Source organism: Pantherophis guttatus, chromosome 3, assembly GCF_059756535.1.
Source record: "Pantherophis guttatus breed Tessera chromosome 3, ASM5975653v1, whole genome shotgun sequence".
Classification (NCBI taxonomy): domain Eukaryota; kingdom Metazoa; phylum Chordata; class Lepidosauria; order Squamata; family Colubridae; genus Pantherophis; species Pantherophis guttatus.
Genome location: NC_142065.1, coordinates 32,417,109 through 32,438,401, shown reverse-complemented (window position 1 = coordinate 32,438,401; position 21,293 = coordinate 32,417,109). Strand labels below are relative to the sequence as shown.

General features: G+C 37.1%; 1 protein-coding gene and 1 long non-coding RNA gene across 17 annotated transcripts in view; one reads left to right on the top strand and one right to left on the bottom strand.

Moving 5' to 3' along the window:
* DLGAP4 (DLG associated protein 4) overlaps positions 1–21,293 on the bottom strand; it is a 400,912-nt gene that overhangs the window by 17,464 nt on the left and 362,155 nt on the right. Inside the window, exon 1 of one of the 16 annotated variants that reach the window (XM_087889203.1) lies at positions 12,931–13,147. The exons of the other annotated variants lie outside the window; for them this stretch is intronic. The gene's annotated coding sequence lies outside the window, so the exon portion shown is untranslated. Of the gene's footprint in view, positions 1–12,930; positions 13,148–21,293 lie in introns of those variants that run through there. 16 annotated transcript variants of the gene reach the window in all.
* The window catches only part of LOC117663661 (uncharacterized), a 32,398-nt gene continuing 30,796 nt past the window's right edge, over positions 19,692–21,293 (top strand). The window contains exon 1 of the long non-coding RNA XR_015733001.1: positions 19,692–19,771. This is a non-coding gene — a long non-coding RNA (uncharacterized LOC117663661). The remainder of the gene's footprint in view (positions 19,772–21,293) is intronic.

Below are 21,293 nucleotides of genomic sequence, written 5' to 3'. Positions count from 1 at the left end.
CTCCAGTCTCTCATGTTGGTCCCCAATGTTTATTTGTGTTTTTCAAGACAAATGTTAAGGTGTTGATTAGGCCTGGAAGACCCAGATTCATGTTCCTGCTATGGAACTCAGTTCATGACTTTGGGCCTGTCATTTTCTCCAAGCCCACCTAAATTCACAGGGTTCTTACAGGGCTATAAAGTTAAAATGAAGGATGACTCTGTATACACCACCTTGCTAGAGAAAGTTGTAAAAATAAATGTGTAGCCCAGAAGCTTGTAAATTAAGATAATTTACAATTAAGATAATTAAAGTTATATTTTAATTAATTTAATTAAGGTAGAGTGGCACTGTTGCTAGCTTCCATGTAAAATAAAATCAGTAAGGTATGGAGGCTGATAATGTGTCATTTGATTCTATGAATTAGGACTTGCATTATCAGATATATTTATCAAATTAGATATAATTCTCAATCATACCCAAGTTTATGTATGTCAAACTCATTCACTTTCATCCTGAAAGAGCCTAATGTTTTCATACAACATTCTCCTATTTCATTCTCTGAAATAGGAGAACGTAAGTAACACATACTCTAAAGTACACTATTCCAAGAATTTCAAACTATGACAAATGAAAATCATTTATCTCAATGATCACACAAAGACAGGGTTTATACATCATGCAGCTTAGCCATAATATGGTTTGTGTGTTCGTGTGTGTGTGTGGGGTTGCTTTTGTAAACCTAGGTGGCTTATTCACCAACTAAATTAAATAAATCATAACACGTAAGCAACATGCAAAGCTAACTCAGATGATGTTATTAAGTTTTTGCCTTACTGATTAAACTATGAAGCTAATCACAACTATTATGTAATAAATTCAGTCAAAATTTACAGATTTGCTAACATGTATTTGATATCAAGGATATCTCCTGAATAAAATATAAGTCTGCCAGTGATATATTGCTACTTTCCTAAATTTTCTCAGCACAAAACAAAGAATATAATGTGCAGATGTTTTGAAATTACACGGCAGTTCACATGGGCAGCTATTCAATTTTTTTTAAGGTAAATGAACAATTCTTCATATTGAATGGATGTGATCTTGGAGGGTGGGTGGGGTGTCCAAGCATTTAATCCAACCATGCAGTGAATGCTTGGACACCCCACCATTTAGTCCAACCATGCTGCTATCTTCCAGTGATGTTAGGCATTCCTTTCTCTGCTTGCCGTTTCTTTCTAAGCAAAGGCAAGTATTTGAAGAACAATGACTCACTTTAAACAGAACTGCCAAATATAGGCAACTACTATAGCTAAGGGTATAAAGCTATAATTCTTTGTTAATCCACACTTTAATCCGAAATCTCCTATTTTTATCATGTATGGTTCTTGTTGTTTCACACATAATTTGCCAACAAGGAATAGACAGCCAGCTTCTTATTTAAATAATGCAACACAGTTACTGAAAACACTTGGAAATTATGTTAATCCCTCAGTGACTACTGGCCCCAACCCAGAGTTTTCTTGGCAACAGTTCAGAAGCAGCTTCCCACTGCCTTATATTGGAAGTATTTTGACTTCCTGATCTAATCTACAGGCCCAATGCAAACTCAAAAGATACCGGAACCGGAGCCTATAAAATTGAAAGTACAGATTTTATATGATTCAATAAAAAATTCTGAAATATATTTCAGAATGCACAAATGAGGTTTGGTTTAGATTTCAAGGAGCCTTTGCATGGTAACCTCTTAAAGAGATTTGAATTTATAACTCATTGTTTGCTGGTCTTCTGTTTAATTGTTAACTTTTTAATTGCTTTAACTTTATTTTAATGGCTTGACATGTACTATTTACATTGTGAGAGTTTTATTGTAAAAGATGGCCTCTAAATGAATGGTGCAGTGAAAAGGCAAGACCAAACTTAGAACTATTGGTTAGATTTAGAGATTTGTAGATGACCAAGGGATGTTCAAGAAGGGTTTGAACCAGTTCTGCTTAGTAGTGATGATGGCAGGTAATTAGAGAATCAGACAGACACTTTGCTTAGCTGGGAATTGTAGGTTTTCATCTGAAGTGGAATCAATTAACCATCTCCACCATCTAAATTTAGAAAACTATATTCATTTCTTTGGTCCTAGTGATGAGTGAAGGATTGTTCTCTAAACCTCTATTTCTTCTCATGAGAGAAGATAGATTTTTTCCTGGGAACTCCCATAATATGATGTACCTACTGTTTGAGGTTATGGAGTATCTATATTCATTTTGTGTTATATGAAAGGGCTCCTCATCATAAGATTTATCTCTGTGGCCCAGAAATAATAATAACCACAAAGAAGGAACAAGAGTATAGAGGTAGTGACTTAGTAGATAGCATGTTTTATTAGGACTGAGGAATTCCAAGTTTAAATTCCCATCCAGTTCTAAGCATGAATCTCCTTTAACATGATCATGACCTGTTATCTATCAGATAGCCTACTTTATGAGATGTCTATGTAGATAACAGACAGTGGGAAAACCATGAACTTGGAGGAAGAACAGAACATACACACAGCCTTTTCTAGACTAAATTAATCTGAGTCAGAGAATAACATATGAAAATTATATTATTAAAGGGTAAGAGGATATGTGACCTACAAACCAATATATAAAATGAATGGGTTACTGGTTAAAGTGCAACAAAACAATTGTACTTGCAAAAAGCAATTTTAAAAAGTAAATCCTCAGAATTATAAACTAATCAGAAACCACTTTGCACTTTTTTAATCATCTATCCATCGAGGCTGCAATTCAATGAGACTTTCTTCAAAGACCACCATATCAATTATTTACAAACTGGTTTATGATTTCTTCGTTCCCTGACAACCAAAAGAGGAAAAAAAGTAGGAAACAACAGCTAAAAGAGGGAGTGGGAGGATATGTTCTCTGTTTTTTTGTTAATCTGTTGATTTAAAAAAAGGAAGAAATGCTTCAGAGGTGAGGGACAACATTAGCAACAGTCTTTATTACCCTTTAAACAAGCAAGCAGAACAAACAGATCTAACTTTTTCTCCATTGCTGGTTACAGATAGCAACGATTATTTAATTCCCAGCACCAGTGAATTGGCTTTGTCCCAACTATGATTCACCCTAACCACAAGATCAGAGATTCCTTTTTTGGATGCTTTGAGAGAAAAGCTGTTGGAGGGACTGAAACAATTACCTGTAAGCTATAAATCCTCACTCATTGATCCTATCTAATCAGTTCTAGGAAAAGTCATTTAAGGCATGCTCTATAACTACCTTCCACCTTCCTACATTCTGAAGTATGGTATAGTCTGAAAGTCTGCAACTTGTGTACAATCATATACATTTATAAAGACTATCCAATTACATTTTCTGCCTTTACGTCACTGGTTTCTCAATCTTTTAACTGCTTTTAAATGTTGCTCTATGTTTAAAAAAAATAAATAAAATGTAATTCTGCCCTGATAACAGGAAGCTAAAGAGTTATGTAGAAGCCTAACTCATACAGCTGAGTTCTCACATTATCATCTCAATCCCTGCTTTTCACCCAGATACTGTCCATACTTCATGGGGCTGCCCTTGAAGAGCATCCAGAAGCTCCAGTTGGTGCAAAATGCAGCGGTCCGCACGGTTTTGTGCAGGCCCCGGTGTGCACATGTATCATGTCTCCTGAGGGAGGTGCATTGGTTGCCAATTTGCTTCCGGGTGCAATTCAAGATGCTGGTTGTCACCTTTAAAGCCCTTCATGGCCTGGGACCAAGTTATCTGAGGTACTGTCTCTTGCCGGTCACATCTACCTGACCCATCAGGGTGGGGAGGCAGGGAATGCTGCGGGTCCCATCCCCGAGAGAGATTCACTTGGTGGGACCCAGAAGAACAGCCTTCTCAGTGGTGGCTCCTTCTCTCTGGAACATCATTCCCCTGGAGATTAGAATGGCCCCCACTCTAATTCTCTTCCGGAAGGCGCTTAAGACCTGTTTCTGCCAGTGGGCCTGGGGAACTCAGAGCGGGATGGAGTCCATTAAATGGATCATGTGATCGGCTGTCGCTGGAGCGGGAGGTGGGTGATTTTATTACATTATTTTATTTGATTTTTTTATTAGTTTTACTGTTTTTTAAATGTGGTTTTTATATTCTGTAAGCCACCTTGAGTTGCTATGGGCGAATAGATGGCAATATAAATTTTATAATAAATAATAATAAATAAATACAGTCTGAAGCCAAACACCACTTTTCTTAAAAGAAAAAGCAGATAACCTCAAGAATTCAAACTAAATCTGTTGTTTTAGTGAGTGCTGTTTTATTGAATACAATCTTTGATTTTTATTTATTTGTTTTTAAATGGCTGTTGTGCAAAGTTTTGATTGTTGTTTTTATTGTATGCTGCCCAAGTTATTTGTTTGAGATGGACAGCCATATAAATTTCATGAATAAATAAAGAAAACAATATTTTACAGAAAACTGTTTAACATTAAACTCTAGGTACTGTATTTTAAAATATTTCCATCTTGCAAGCAAGCCAAAGTTTTAAACTTTGGCTGGAATGCCTGGGAAACTAAAACCTAAGAATAATTAACCAAAGCACCTATACATAATTGCCAGTTTTGACCTTAGTGTTGTCAAAAGATACAATAAGGCAGTATTTTGAATAGCATAGTTATGATCGTGTATCCCCACTGCATTATTTTCGATAAGCAACATTATACACAGAAGAGAAACGAGTAAGACAAAGTATGGTAATAAAGCATGAGACATAACTAACACTAGCTTACATCAACACTGTTCATTGTATCTTTTCATGTTCCTTCTATATTTGCAAACTAACTTTATTTTCACTATGCCCGTACACCACTTCATATATTGCCTTTGTTCTTTAAACTTCTTATTTACCACTCTCCTTTTCAGAATCTCAACATCTCCATCCACCATCATTCTAGATCAGGAGTGTCAAACTCAAGGCCCGGGGGCTGAATCCAGCCCACAGCATGCTTAGATCTGGTCTGCAGGGCCGTCCTGGAAACAGGGAAGGAGCGGCCAATGGGGCCTCTGCCAGCAAAAACAGGCTCCCGAGCTCCATTTTTGGCTGCGACAGCCTCCTGCAACCCTCTGCCAGCGAAAACAGATTGGCCCTTCTGAGCTCTGTTTTCGCTGGCAGAGGGTTGCAGGAGGCTGTCGCAGCCAAAAACGGAGCTTGGGAGCTACCTTTTGCTGGCAGAGTGCTCAGGCCACCACAGGTGTCCCTGAAATGAGTGACATTGAGTTGGCCACGTCCACCCCGGTCTCCCATGGTCAAACACAACCCTGAGGCGGCCCTCGATGAAATCAAGTTTGACACCCCCGTTCTAGATCTTACTTGTTCTTTTTTTCATCAAACAAACATTTAGCAAACACCCCCAATTCTCATTTCCATATAATAAAGCATTCTCTTTTGCACATTTTCAATTTTTTCAATATATTCATTTGCAATCACATAACTTTTGCATTTTTATCAACACTTGCACATTTCAAAATTTCTCTATTCAGCTCCCTTTCTTTAGTCAACGTTCATCTGTGATATACCGTATTTTTTGGCGTATAAGATGACTGGGCGTATAAGACGACCCCCGACTTTTCCTGTTAAAATATAGGCTTTTGGCTATACTCGCCGTATAAGACCACCCCTCTTCCAACGCACACCAAATAAAAATTAAAAAACATCAACTGGCTCACCCACAATGTAAAAGCAGCCGTGCTACACCCAAAATGGCCCCTGCAACAAGCAGGAACCTCACACAGCCACAAAAAGCTCCAAAAAACAACTTTCACACTTTACACACACACAACACAACACAACTGGCTCACCCACAATGGTAAAAGCAGCTGTGCTAGACCCAGAATGGCCCCTGCAACAAGCAGGAACCTCACACAGCCACAAAAAGCCCAAAAAAACCGACTTCTACACTTTACACACACACAACACAACACAACTGGCTCACCCACAATGTAAAAGCAGCTGTGCTAGACCCAAAATGGCCCCTGCAACAAGCAGGAACCTCACACAGCCACAAAAAGCCCCAAAAAACGACTTCTACACTTTACACACACAAAATTCCACATACAGCTTTGTGAGATTTTGTGTATTTGTGTAGTTAGAGTGAAACACTACAGAAAGACACTAAATCTCAGAAAGCTGCACAAATATTATTTTATTTTATTTTATTTTAATTTTTATATGAAAGCTAAATTTAAAACTTCCTAAACTTTAAATGGCTAGGTCTAAAAAAGAACAACTAAAAAAACCCCCCAATTAACTTATTTTTTTTAAAGATCCCAAAGGAGAAAAAAACTTACCCAATAGAATAGGGGTCTCCAACCTTGGCAACTTTAAGACTTGTAGACTTCAACTCCCAGAATTCCTCAGCCAGCTTTGCTTTGCTGGCTGAGGAATTCTGGGAGTTGAAGTCCACAACTCCCTGCCTGCTTGATTGCAGGCAGGGAGTTGCTTGCTGATGGAATGGATTCAGGCAAGCGAAGCAAGGCAAACGTTGCGACTACAGCTAAGGTAAGCAAGCTGGAGGGGGAAAAGTTTTTTTCTTTTACCTGGCTCTGGCGATTCCAGCTGAGTTGCCTGATTAGCAGGCAACTCAACTTGGATCGTCAGAGCTTGGATCGCCAGAGCCATTTAAGGCTCGTCAGCCTGGTTACAGGAGAACGACACCCGGCGTATAAGACGACCCCCGACTTTTGAGAAGATTTTCATGTGTTAAAAAGTCATCTTATATGCCAGAAAATACGGTACAAATTCACTAACTTCTTCTAGTTTTTCACTGTTTATCTATGAACCAAAATGATTTACTCCATTTTTCTTGTCAACCTTTGGTTTTCACATTAGAATTTCTTTCATATTCATATTTCTTCTTACATTATATAGTATCCTTTAGGTTCCTATCCAACAAGCCATCATAATCTGCATAAAAACATATACATTCACATTCCTAGCCAACATGCTTCTGATGCCAAATTTATCAACTTTATACTTTTATTCAAAAATACATTAAACAATCAAGAAGACAGAATATTTTGCCTTACTCTCTTTTTAGTAGTGAACCATTTGCTAAGGATTCCATTTCTCATCCATGATTTCCATCATATACAGCTTTTAACACCATTCGCAAAGAACCTTCAATTTCACTTCAATTTGTGCAAGACATTCTGTAATTCAAGCCTATTCACTTTATCATGTACTTTTTCTAAATCAACAAATGTACAATGAACTTTCTCACAGTCACACATTTTCAATTACATTGGCTTTCAAAATAGTCTCTAAATTAAATATTTAATTTATTTAATTTATATAGCTACTCATCTATGCAAGATCCAAGTTTGAAAAGAAATACACATAACTGGAGTAAAAAAAGGAGGGTTTTAGTTGCATTTGTGGCTTACTGGTCAAGATGGACTAGCAAGGAATCTGGCACAGATACTACAAAAGTGATAATCTATCTTTTCCTTAATTAGCTAATGCAGCCTTTATTGAGATTATGTTTGCATACCATGCTGAGCTATAATATGATGTGTTCAATCTTTATTTAGCATATAGTATGAAATTGGACAATATGACATATTCACTAGGGTAATGTGGAGAGCCAGAATCAAAGGGACAATCTGATTCAGGAAACACATAAGTATACCTGTCAGGAATTAGTTAAATGAAACTTGTCTTTTCCTAGACTCACATGGTTGTTTTCTACAGCTAATTCACAATTCTCAGGAAAGGGTGTATTTAGTTTAAGGTGTTCCTGACAGGTAGTACATATACACAAAGACTCTGTTAGTCCTTAGCATCCCAATACCTGCAAAGCCCTTAATAGTTATTAAGCAACATGGTGGATTTGATTTAAATCAAGTCAATTTAAATCACGAAGGTTTGATTTAAATCAACTCGATTTAATTCATAATTTTTAAAGAGCAACTGTCATCTCTGTCCCGCAGCCACTCCTCCTCTGACCTGCTGTTGACTCACTGACAGTCCCAATATTGCAGAATATACAGCCTCATGCTACATAACTAAGCTCCATTTCATGCTGAATAAACTAAATTATTAATGTATCTTAAATAGAAAATTATCTTTAGATTTTTTATTCCAAAAGCATTTTATTAAAATAAATTTGATTTAAAAAAATCCGATTTAAAATTTAAAAATCTGATTTAAATGTTAAAAAATCAATTTAAATTTTTAAAAATCTGATTTTTAATTTTTTTAAAATCATCAATTTTTATCCACCCTGTTAAGCAATAACTTAAAAAATTTGCTATGACATGTAAACCAGGAGTGGGTTCTACTTACCTTTACTACTGGTTCACATCGTGCGCATACACGCGTGCTCTTTTGCGCACGTGCAGAAACTTCTGCGCATGTGCAGATCACCTATGATGGTGTCCGGGTCAGTGGGTGGAGCCTCCCACCGGTTTTACTACCGGTTCTTGCAAACCAGTCCGAACCAGGGGCAACCCACCACTGATGTAAACCAAGTCACAGTCTAGCTCAGGGGTCGGCAACCTTAAACACTCAAAGAGCCACAAAGTTCCTAACCTGAAGCCCCTCATTCAATTCTGGAGCCAACCAGAAATCCAGTTCCCCCACCATAGAGTCTTCTAGTGCGGTGTCCTTTTTCCTCTGCGGACCAGAAATCTGGTTCCCCTACCATAGAGTCTCCTCCTAGTGCAACGTCTTTTTTCCTCTACCTATCCTAACCTAAAGCCCTATCAATTGTGGAGCTGACCGGCGACAGGGAGCCACAGCAGAGGGATGAAAGAGCCACATGTGGCTCCAGAGCCATGGGTTGCTGACCCCTGGTCTAGCTAGAAGCGTCAGAATAGCTTGTAAAGAATGTAAAGCAAAATGACAGCAAAAGCAGTGACAGCATTACTTGTTATTCAGGAACTACAAGCTTTGAGAATGCTGGGATCTTTTCTTCACTATTGAAAGAAAGGATGAAAAGATGTTATGAATCAATCTGAGCAGGGTATTTCTTTAATCACCTAATAAACTCCTCCTCTTATTCAGTTCTTCTGATCTCTTTGATATATTCCAGTGGGAACTATTCAGCCACACAAGCAGAACATGCTGCATTTGTTATTTCTTATTCTCAATAGGAAATGTGGCTGAGAGCTAAGATCTAACTTGAAAAATCTGTTGGAAAGCTGGGAGTAATAGTATGATCCATCAACAACCCGCTGTGCTTTATCTGCTTTTAAGTTGCATAGGAGAGAAACTGAGCTGAAATGTCTCAAAGAATCAAAACTAGCATGTCAAACAAGAAGTGTTTGTAACATGCAACATGTATTTGCAACATGCAGAACTGTTTAATATATTTTATACACCAAAGCAACGTCTATGAAGATTCTCTTTCATGTTCTCCCCACAACAACTATCATGCAAGGAAGATTGGGCAGAGACAGTAATTAGACCACAGTTCCCAATACATTTCTGTGGCTCAGGGTGGATTTCAAATGATGTCTTCCCAGCCCTAATCGAACACCAAACTCTGTATCACACTGGAAATTCCCACCTGCTTTCTGAAGAACTGAAGACACTTAATCCCTTCAAGGCTTTCAACTGGAATTTATGTCTTAATAGATAATTCAACAAAGTGCACATTATTCTAGAAAATTCATTTCAAGCATACATGTTTAGGAGTTGCTCAACCTTGCCTATGGCAATACTTACAGTAGTATTTCATACAATCATCCAAACTTATTAGTATTTTATTAGCACAGAGTATGGCAATTATGAGATTTCAATTGCTGGTTTCTAGGCAATAGAAGTCTTCATTTAATATATTAAAGCTGCAACACTATATATAAGTAGTCCTCGATTTAGAACCACAATTGAGCCCAAAATGTCCACTGCTAAGCAAGACAGTTATTACGTGAGTTTTGCCCCTTTTACAATCTATATTGTCACAATTGTTAAGTGACTCACTGCAGTTGTTAAATTAGTAACATGGCTGTTACGTGAGTCTGGCTTCCTCATTGATGTTGCTTGTCAGAAAATTGCAAAAGGTGTTCACATGACCTTGGAAAATTGCAACCATCATAAATACATGCCAGTTGCCAAGTGATCATGTGACCATGGGGGGTGTCACATGACCACTTGGCAACTGGCATATATTTATGACGGTTGCATGGGGATTCTGCAATGGTTGTAACTATGAAAAACAATAATAAGTCACCCTTTTTAGTACCACTGTAACTTTAACAGACACTAAACGAATGGTTGTAAGCCAAGGACTACCACTGGAGCTTATGTCTGAATAAGCACATACAGAAGAATACAGCATACAGACATAAAATGGCTGAAAAGTGGCTTTCTAAATAATGCATACATATAGCACTGGCAGTACTGTACTATAGCAAATGTTAATACCTAAGACTGATACTTTTCTTGCTACATTCCATTTCTATTTCTATTTGGAGAAAAAAGGTAATTTTTTTCACTATTCAGAACACAGAGATTTGTAGCTTTTACAAAAACAATTTATAATTTTCTACAAAAAAATGTAGCTTTTCCAGGATCACCTCACACAGGTCTGCAGACCCCAAACTGAAATGTTCCCACAAACAAATGTTAAAAACTTATGATATTTATGTAGTTACTGACCAAGCACATCTAAATTATATTAAAGTAACCAAAATATCTTGACAATCCCCAAGGCATGTTACAACTTTGGAGCACCCCTGCTTGGAAATTTAAAATCAAAAATTTTGACACACCATACGGGATCCCATATGCAATTATTAAAGTCTGCATTAATTACCGGTAATACGTCCTGCAGTTATACTGTACATTTTAATGACATTTTTTAATTTGGAAAAGATGTTTCCAGACACCTGTTTTGTTTTGTTTTTTGGAACCATAATCTGCTCTTCTGTTACAATGTCTCAAGTAAGAAGTTAGGATATCTTAATAGACCCTGTTAACACAGATTTTTTGGAAATGATTATGACAGCCTTTCCCAGCCTGGGCCCCTTCTAGTTTTCTTCACTTCAGCTCTGTATATGCAGCTAGAATGATTGTTGCTGGAGTTTGGGAAACTAAAATCCCCACCCATGGAGGATCATCGGTTTTAGCATATTACAAGACTGCACTCAAATGGGATGCATTCATAATTAAGCAAACCTTGGCATAACATGACCTGCATATCAGTTGCTGAGTTAATATTAATAGCTTTCTTTAGGGCAATAGATTTTTCCTAATTTGAGGCTTGCAGATGGCAAGAGGCCAGGGAACGCTCTTACACAATGGAATGTTTTGAAGCAATAGACCCTGTTGTTTTACAGAAGGCAGACCACATGCTCAGCCTTGTACCCCATCCGATCCATATAAATACACTGAATGCTTTGTACGTCGCAGAGAAATATCTAGCAAGAAATATACAAATTGCACATACCAAACAGATTGTCAATGACACTTTATAAAGCCACATTGTACTCATTTGGATGCAAAAAAAACGATCGACAAATGACTGATTGTGCAAATGACTTCTTGTCCCCCGTTTTATTTTATAAAATCATCACTATCCTGCATGGCTCTCTCTATAATCAGCACAAGATACATGAAATTATACATATACTGTACTACCAAACATTTTGGCCAGTAATATACACTGGGTAATAGTATAAGAAAGGAATCTGTTTTCTTGAGCGCTCAGAGTTTAATAGGAGGTTGTAGATTTGGTCAAAGAGGTAAAAATAATTTTTTCCAAGAATTCCTATTTCTTTAAGTATCTTTCAAAATTGAGCAGCACCAAACCAATCACATCTTGACAGTCTTGCACCTCCTTTGCCCTTAAGAAAGTTATTTGCTTACAGACTTTAGACAGAGATGTTCATAGAAGTCAGAATTAATTCGTGTGCATGCTTTCTAGATCAACACAGTAACATGTTAGACCTGGACAATACGCAGTGTATAACTGCAGCTGTATTTGAAAAACTGACACGAAACTGTCAAAGGTTGGTAGCAAGACAAATGTTTCTACTGCCTCAGCCAATGTAAGGATTCCAGTTAAGCAGGAAATTGAATGGAAAGGCCATTTCCTTACTGCAAAATTCCTCAGACAATTCTGTGCCTGGTTGTTTTTTTCTCTCTTCTATTTCAAAGGCTTCTTAGAACCTCTCTGCCCTCTTTTCTGGGATAATGGGATTTGACTTGGCCATTGTGAATTTGGACTTCACTTTTTGAATTCCCTGAATTCCCAGCAAAAGAAACCTAAAACTTGCTAGAATGTAATTGTTAATCCAGTTTTTTCTTTGAGAGATGAGGAGGAGTTATGCATGTTATCTTCATCATGTTCCACTGCCCAGCACAAACTAATTTGATGAGACTGCAGTCATTCCAAGCTTATTTACGGAGGTGTGCACTAATACTTTTTGAAACTCAAGCAGCGCAGAACAGAACTTGTTACACATTGCTTTAAAGCTGACACACCTTGTTACTTCATGTTTAAATGTTAAGTAGGTTAACTCCCTCTATTCCTTAAGAATAGCTTTTTCCAACTTCACACACTCCAGATGTGTTTGGATAGAACAGCTGGGAACATTAAGAAATATGGTAACAGCACATTCAGAGAACCCCCACTTAGAACAGTCTACCTGTAGGTTGAAATGCTGAAAAAAAAATTGTTTTGCCCTAGAGGAGTTTTTTTTTTAATTTTAAAAAAAATGGTACACATACTAAGATGTCTGTTCCAGAGTTACTAAAGTTCTCTAGCATTCCAAAAACATTGTTGATCAAGCTGTTCATTTAACTAAAATCAAAATAATCTCTAAAATGAAAACCACAACAGAAACTAAAACAAGCAAACTAAAAATGGTGGGGAACATCTATTTTGATACTTGGTGAAACACAGAAACAACATTCAATCAAACTACGCTGTCACAAAGCCTGAACAATTGAAGTGAAGCTCACCTGATTTGATTACTGAAGTCAGACACTCATGGCAGGAAAGAAAAGCCTACAAAACCTGAGCCATGTAAACAGGTATCCTGGTATCTCCAAGGAAACCATTAGTTAACACAATAACATAATAATGAGGCTCCAGTGAACAGCTGTGATGTTTCTTTTAAAAAAAAGAGGGGGAGGGGAAAATAAATGCTTGCTTGATTTGCTCTATGCTTATCAGAAGCTAGAAGCTTCCCCTCCTAACAAATAAATAAAAATAAAAAATAAGTATCAATGTTCATATTTCAGGTACTATTTTACCACCACCAAGGAAAAAGCAGTTATCAAGTGAATTATAGATATTTCTTCGTTTCTTTCGGGATAAGGAGTTTAACTGATTCCCAGAGCCTGCAAGGCCTGTTGCCTAAGGCATTCCCAGTGGGATGACGGTGCTATGGCACATTCTTTGTGGTCGACAAGAAATGTCTGTTTTTGCCAACAGTTGCTCCTCCCTGGTAAGCAGCCTGTCATGCCTTAATTGAAGAGTTTTAAATGCCACTTATACTCTGAATGACAGGGCACTCATCTAGATGTTCTCCACAATATGACATGGGCTGAACAGCTTCTTCTTCTTTTTTTCTGGCCAGAGTTGCACTTAATTTATTGGAAGCTTCCAAGAATCACAGGAGGCATGTTTGGTCCTGCAGATGATGGCTCTGGAAATGTATCTGAAGACACCTCCCACTTTGCCCCTTTCTGAGTGCTTGGAAGGAGGCAAAAGTCTATCAAACTTCTCTGAATACATTCATTTGCCTCATTTGAGAGCAAATGTAGTTGAAAAAAATGGACATTTTGCTGCCTAATTGCAGCAGGGCAATTTTAGACTACTCTAGGCGTGCCAGGGTTACCAAACGGGATGTATATGACCTCTGGGTTGCTGACCCCTTATTTAGGGTAATAACTGTTCCAAGGGAATTATCTCCTAATTGTATGACTATATCACATTAGTTTTGAACATCCCATTCTAATTAGTTGTCCTCTAGCCTAATTCATAGTTCACTGTTGTAGAATTTTTCATCTGGAGATTTTATTACCATTTTATGCTGAACTGGACAACCCTATGACCTTTTGGGTCATCCTTTGAGAGAAAGGTAATGCCATCGGATGTAACCAGAATGAACATTAATAGGGTTGTTAATGATTCTTCTTGGGTTTGTGTCTTTCTTGTTCACACCAGAAAAGGGCTTGTAAAATATAAGCCATATTAAATTACATTGCAGCCAGCATCCGGCTCGCACGAACCAGTAGTGCCAGCGGTGGGAGGCTCCGCCTACCCTCCGGGATGTCATTATATCCCATTTTTTAACCCTCTGCGCATGCGCAGAAGGCTCTGCGGATGCGCAGAAGACGTGCCTGCTCACATTCCCGAACCGGTAGCGAATATAAGTGCATTTTACCACTGATTGCAGCATACTTACATTTCAAAACAAATGTGATTTGGACTATACAGGGGCAAGGCTGTAGCATGTGTCTATAACTCTTTAAAGCAGCTTTGTTCTTTTTTACTTTGTTCTTTGTTCTTTTATTACAATTGCAAATTCTAGGAAAAAACACAGTAGCTTTATAGAACTACATATAGCTGTTACAATAGGGCAACCCTACCTTAAAAATGCTTTGATATATTTACCGAATACATGTAATGTACTGAATACATTAATGGCTAATGGCTGAAATGAATAAATACAATAAGGTTGTTCAGACAAGACAATGAACAGTGGCATCTGGGACAAATATAGGACATTGGAGAACTGAACACATACCTTGGCAACTGGTGTACAGAATGACTTCTTTTTTTTTTTTTGCTTTAATTTATATGCTGCCCTTCTCTGGAGACTCAGGGCGGCTTACAATGCGTTAAGCAACAGCCTTCATACTTTTGTATATTTATACAAAGTCAGATTATTACCCCCACAATCTGGGTCCTCATTTCACCTACCTTTGAAAGGATGGAAGGCTGAGTCAACCTTGAGTCTGGTGAGATTTGAACTTGCAGTAATTGCAAGCAGCAAATATTAATCTGTTAATAACAGTGCTTTAGTCCACTGTACTACAGGCTCTTTCTTGGGAAAGATGGGAGAAAATAACATCTTCTGAAAAATGACTGAAAATCATGCGTAGCTATACAGAAACATAAGTTACCTTGAGCTCAAAAGAGAAAAGAAACCATCAGCTTTAGGCCAATCAAGATTTAAAACAGAATATGGATGCATCGGAGAGAAGAAAAGTAAAGATTCCCTCAAGCTGAATTCAGTTTCAAGTGATTACTTGGACCAGTGTTTCTCAATCTTGGCAACTTTAAGGTGTGTAGACTTCATGGGTGACTAGAAAATTCTGGGAGTTGAAGTTCACACATCTTAAAATTGCCAAGGCTGAGTAACATTGACTTAGACACATTAACATACAGTTGTAACTGGGAGTTGACAAGATGGTTCAATAGATTTCTCCTATAACAGCTAGAGCTACAACTGTATGCAAATATCCAGGCCAGCCATTTGGCTGGTACATTCCAAGAAATATAAACTGGGTTCCAGATGGCTGTTGCTTAGCAGCATCCTACATACTTAGTTGCTTAGGGAACAGGTTTCTTGTATTCTCATTAGACAGCTGCCTGCTGGAATTGCCATTCCTGTTTGGGAAGATTTTTTCACAGCCTACAACTAAAGCAATGGGTTTAGCCAGAACAAGTTATGGAGTAATATTGTAGCTGTAGTAAACTAAAAGAGGGTTGCGGTGATCCTTCCAATCACAAAATGAATTTAAATCCTGGAGTGAAGTATATTCTATTTCATCTCAAAAAGAAAACAGAATGAATTTCCCCATATTTAATTCTTATACAAGCAAGAATGAGACTAAATCCACCTGTAACAATGTATTACAAAACTGATTAGGCTATATCAGTAACATACTTGACTATTATAATTATAGGCATTACTGGTCAACCTACATAGTTATGTTGAATATGTAGCCTGCAGCCAGCCCCTTTAATTCTCAAGTAAACTGAAACTACAGCAAAAGATAATGGATATTTAACCCTGCCCCAACCGCTTGCTTGTCAAACTTTGCTTTTTCTTCTTGACAGCACCTACTGAAACTGATCTTGAAAAGCTAAGCAAGATCAGACCTGATTAGTATTTGAATGAGAGATCACAGGGAGATGCTAGTATTATAGGCAAGACTGAGACGAATGTAACATGAGAAGCCAGGTGCAGGTTAGCTATCATATGTATATTTCCCCAAACCCATTTGAAAATTCAGCAGCCAAACTTATTTGGAGTGGCATTATCTTTTACTTCTTTTTGTGAAAGATGCAAAGAGGATGAATTATGTCTGTGAGGCTTATATACCTTTTGAATAGTATATACCTCAAGATATTAGCAACCAAATCTATTATTTGATTTATCAGATTAAGAGAAGACCCCCAGCAATCCCTGTGTACTTTGTGTTCCTCTCAGCATCTTTCTATTGTAAATTATCATAATTTATTGTTCTATCATTTTAATGTTTAGCAGTTTTTAATGTTCGTGAGATGTCCAGAGTCGCCTCTAGATGAGATAGGTAGCATATAAATCTAATAAATAAATGAAAATAATTAACTACTGCTTTCTTTCGATCAATCAGAGTGGTGTTCCCTAGAGGTACCACTAATTAAAAACATTGCATTTTAGTAACTTATGTGTGTTTCTTACTTGTCAACATTCTTAACAGTTATTTGAGGATCTATCCTTCCTCTTACTTGTAGCAAATACTGATGTAAAAACAGCAGTGACAAATTTATGTTGTGTTGGATTATGTGTTAAGGGCAACAGCTGATAGAGCTTGTGATCTATAAATCTGTTTCACAAAGAAGTGCAAGAAGAAATATTTTCTGTATTAAAGGGGACACTGCTCTTTTCAATGTATGATATTTATGAATGACATTTAGTGAACTTTACTATCTTACTCCTTCCTTCCCCAACATCACATCCATTGGATACACTGCAGGGGATTACAGAAGTTGCAGTCCAACACATTTACAGAAACAACTGGAAAAAGTAGTCTAGAACTAGGGTGTGTTTGATTATCAAACTTGGGTTGCTGTCTAAATCTCAAATATTATGGAAAACCATTGTTATATGGAGTAACATATATCAATGATTCCTTAAATACTACAAGTCAGTTATAAGGCAGCCTCATTTCCACATGATCTCACTCCAGAAAGGCATAAGCTCCATGTCCAAATTCATCTTTAAAATACTGCAGTTTCTCCACAAAACAGCACACAGGCAAACAATTAAGGAAGGGGGTCACAAGAAAAATACTGAGCGCTAACAACATATTTGGTTCCCCCCCAAAGGAATTAGCAACATAAATTTGTCATTTGTACCAGTAATCTCTTTTTACCCTATGTGAAACAGTGCAGTTTTTCCATTTCTTTATATATTCAGCCATGTTGTACAAATTAGGCTGCAGGGTTTTCCCATGTTGGACTGGAATAACCAGAAAAAAGTAATGTTCACATCAAAATAAAATTGCTATGACCTACAAACACATCACCTGATAGACTGTTACCAAGGTAGTTTCACAACCAAATATCTGCCAACCCCAAGTTTTGTTTGCTATTGCTAAAACAGCTGCACCTTTTAAGTACAGGTAGACTCAATTGCCTCACAAACTTTCAATGAGAGTTCATAATAGTTGATAGTTACAATACAAAGTATATACTATCCCATTTCAGTAAGGGGAGATGGAAGGGATATCAAAATGGCAACTTTTGTTTAGTTCAGAACCTTTCATATATATTTATAAGCACAGATTACGTATTGGCTAAAGGATGTCGTTTTCACTAGCCATTTGCAGACACTGGAAAGCCATCTATTTAGAGAACCCTTTGAAAGGCTACCCTAATGTGTCATTAAAAAAATAGCATGGGCTGCAGAATCTACTACATAGGTGTCAAACTTGATCATGTCACATGATTTATTGTGACGTTTTTTGCCTTTGCAGGGCGTGGTGGGTGTGGCTTACATATGACGCATCCGGCCTGCGGGCTGCCAGTTTGTCAACCCTGACCTATTATATGTGGATTGGAAGAGTTAGATCAACATTCCCCATTCTGGTGTTTAAGACCAAGTTCCAACATCCTTAGTTGTAGCACTCATCATGTTGGCTAGGAATTCTGGTAGTTAAAATCCAACATATCTAGAGACAACAAATCGGAAAACATTAAATACACAGCAGGACTCTCAGAAATACCCTAATTGCAACTCTAATAAAATTTGTAATATTACTTTCCAGATCTGTAGAAAGTAAATGCATTAATAAGCCACAGCTAGTATACTTTCATACATCTTTATGTTTTGCCAAGAGTGAAGAATTGCATAAGCAACTGTTTTTACAGATTACATGATCTTTCCACTTTATATAGGTTTTGGCAAAGCGTTCAACTCATCATGTGAGCAAATATAATGATTACAAACTGCAAAGATACTAATACATGAGGATTACTAAAAGAAAATAAATTGAAAAATGTTTTTACTGCACTTACTGCCCTTGAAGAAGTGGAGAATGGAAAATGCTATATTTCTGTATTGTATGGAGGCCAAAGACAATAATGTATCAAATGCTGCTATTGAAATAGCCTGACAGATATTGTCACTCACAATAAACATTAGCCCAGTGCCAATAACATGAGCAATAGCATTTTAAAAAGAATTCAATTAGTTTTAGGCTTTTTTACGTCTTCAGAAAGTAAGTATTTAAATATGCACAAAGATAGATTCAGCAAATCACAAAATAGAGGAACTGTTAGTAAAAATGACAAAATGTGCTGAGATGACTAAATCCTTTGATCAGAGAAAAGACAAATTTTAATTTATTTATTTTGATGGCTACATTGACTTCTTTAATCAAATTATTAAGCTATTAAACTAATCAGTAAAATTAATCAGTAAACAAATTTATAAAGCCACTCAACTGACATCTGGGTGACGATATCTATGTTTATCGCTGATTGGGATGTCCTTATAGAAAAAAATAAATTTAGGATTTATGGTTTCGATGATTACATAGGATAGATTCTAGAAAGAAGACAGTTACATTGTAACTCTAAAGTAAGAGGTAAATTTATAATTGTACTTATAACTGATGTAAAGGAAATCAGAAGTTACTTCTCTGTAACTCCCCCCCTTTCTTGCACTTTTAGCTTTACTTTCAATTTCTTTTTTACTTTATCACTATGCATGTGTACACACACACACACAAAAACATAGAGAGAAATAGTATGTATTTAAAAAATTAAAAAACTGCAACTCTCTTCAAGAATGAGGTGTAGGGCTCTCTACCCAGTGCAAATCCCATAAGTTATGGCTTCATAAATATTTCAAAAATTCAACACAATGACAAATTCAGTTCAATTTAAGGTACATACAGAATTATGCTTAAACTTCCTTCTCCTGAAAGAGCAATTCATAACTCTTTAGGTAAATTCAAATATTCAGGATTTTATTTTTAAAAAAACTTTTCTACTTTCTATCTGTGTTATGATAGAAAGTATCATTCATGATCATTTTACAAGCTGAAACACAGGACAGATATTAAGTAACATTCCCTTCAATTCTGCATTGTCCAGCAATAGAAAGATGAAAAAAATAAAATAAAAGTCTATTTGCAGGATCAGACTTTCCCTTCTCAGACAGTGACATCACAAACTGTTTCTACAGTAACTATTGCTACTATTAAAGGTCTGAATCAGTGGAAGAGATGACCAATTAAAAGCAACAGGACTGACTTTAGAGCCTGCCTAGGATTAGGGAGGCAAATGAGAGAGAAGGTAAGTACAATTTAATAAGCTCAATTATTTCAATGTAGTGAGTTTCAAAACACCAACTATATTTAGATTTACCTAAAGTAAAAATATTGATTTATAATGGAAATTTAGCCTTAAACACTTAAGAGTTTATGCACTTATGTAGACATACAATACATATGATCAGGAAAGCAAAGAACACCAGCTCAATGAATGTAAACAAACTGATTTTAAAATGCTTAAAAGTATATACATTTGTGTGCATGCATATATCACATATATCACTTGATCTCTTTCTCAAACACCCACACTACTTAATCTGAAGAACATTAGGTAGCAGTACAAATCCTTGACCTGGGACCATAACTGACTCCAGAATGATGGTCAAAAGTCATGTTGGTCATTAAGTAGGTTATGACATGATTGCATCTGATTTTAAAATCTTTTGAATTGATTGTCCACAATGGGTATTTTTTTGATAGAAACTGGAAGTAAACACTAGTTTCTTGCAAAACATGCTGTAAATTGCAGTCACATGACCGCAGATGCCCAAAATGCAATCATGTAACCATAGGGGATGGGTTTATCCATCATAACTTTGAACCCTGGGCCATATGTATTTATAGCAGGGGTGTCAAACTTGTGCCATCACGGCGGTGTCATGTGACGTATCTCTTTTTCCCCTCCTTTACTAAACCAGGCGTGGGCGTGGCCAGCACGTGACGCATCTGGCTTGCGGGTCACCAGTTTGACAGCCCTGATTTATGGGGAGATCCATTGTAACTTTGGTTGCTAAGCAACCAGTTGTAAGTTGAGGCCTGAAAAGGGCCTTTGCAGAAAACTCTTTTATTATCCAGATGAAAATGGCACAGCCATTCATATACAGTGTTTTTGGGGGAGACATGTTTGATCCAGGATGCTGCTTTGAAGAGGCACTTCAGTCAAAGCTTCATTGAAGTTAGATACCCTTTCAAAGATCTGATTCTCCTAAACATTACTTCCCAAGGAACAGATTCTTTCAGTGCTCATGCATTGCTTGTACGTTTCCTATAAAAATCTGTCTGCGGGTTTAGGAAAGAGAAAGAAAATTAAAAGAGTTGCTGATTAAGCATCAAGGATGGTATAGTTTTCAGGGTGACTAGGACTGAATGGTCACTTTCCATTCTCACTGAGTGACTTTGAGCCAGTCATCCTCTATTTGCCAAACTTACTTCCCAGAATTGCTGCTGTGGGGGAAAATAAAAGGAGGAAGTGCTTATGCCTTGTGCTCTTGAAAGACAAAATATAAATCTAACAATAAATAAATAGTTTTCATTCTAAAGGACAGAAATGCAACTCTGCTCATGTGGACTTCATAGAACGGCCATGAAGGCCTTGGAAAAGATATTCAAATGCCACATGTCTACACTGTGCTTACAAAGATCTGAATAACACAGAGAATGATATTCTATGGAAGCAAAAGTTGGCCATTGAAGAAGCAGGATGGGAAGATAATGGACACCTGATGAACTTTGGTGCAGGAGAAGACTCCTGAGAACACTGTAGA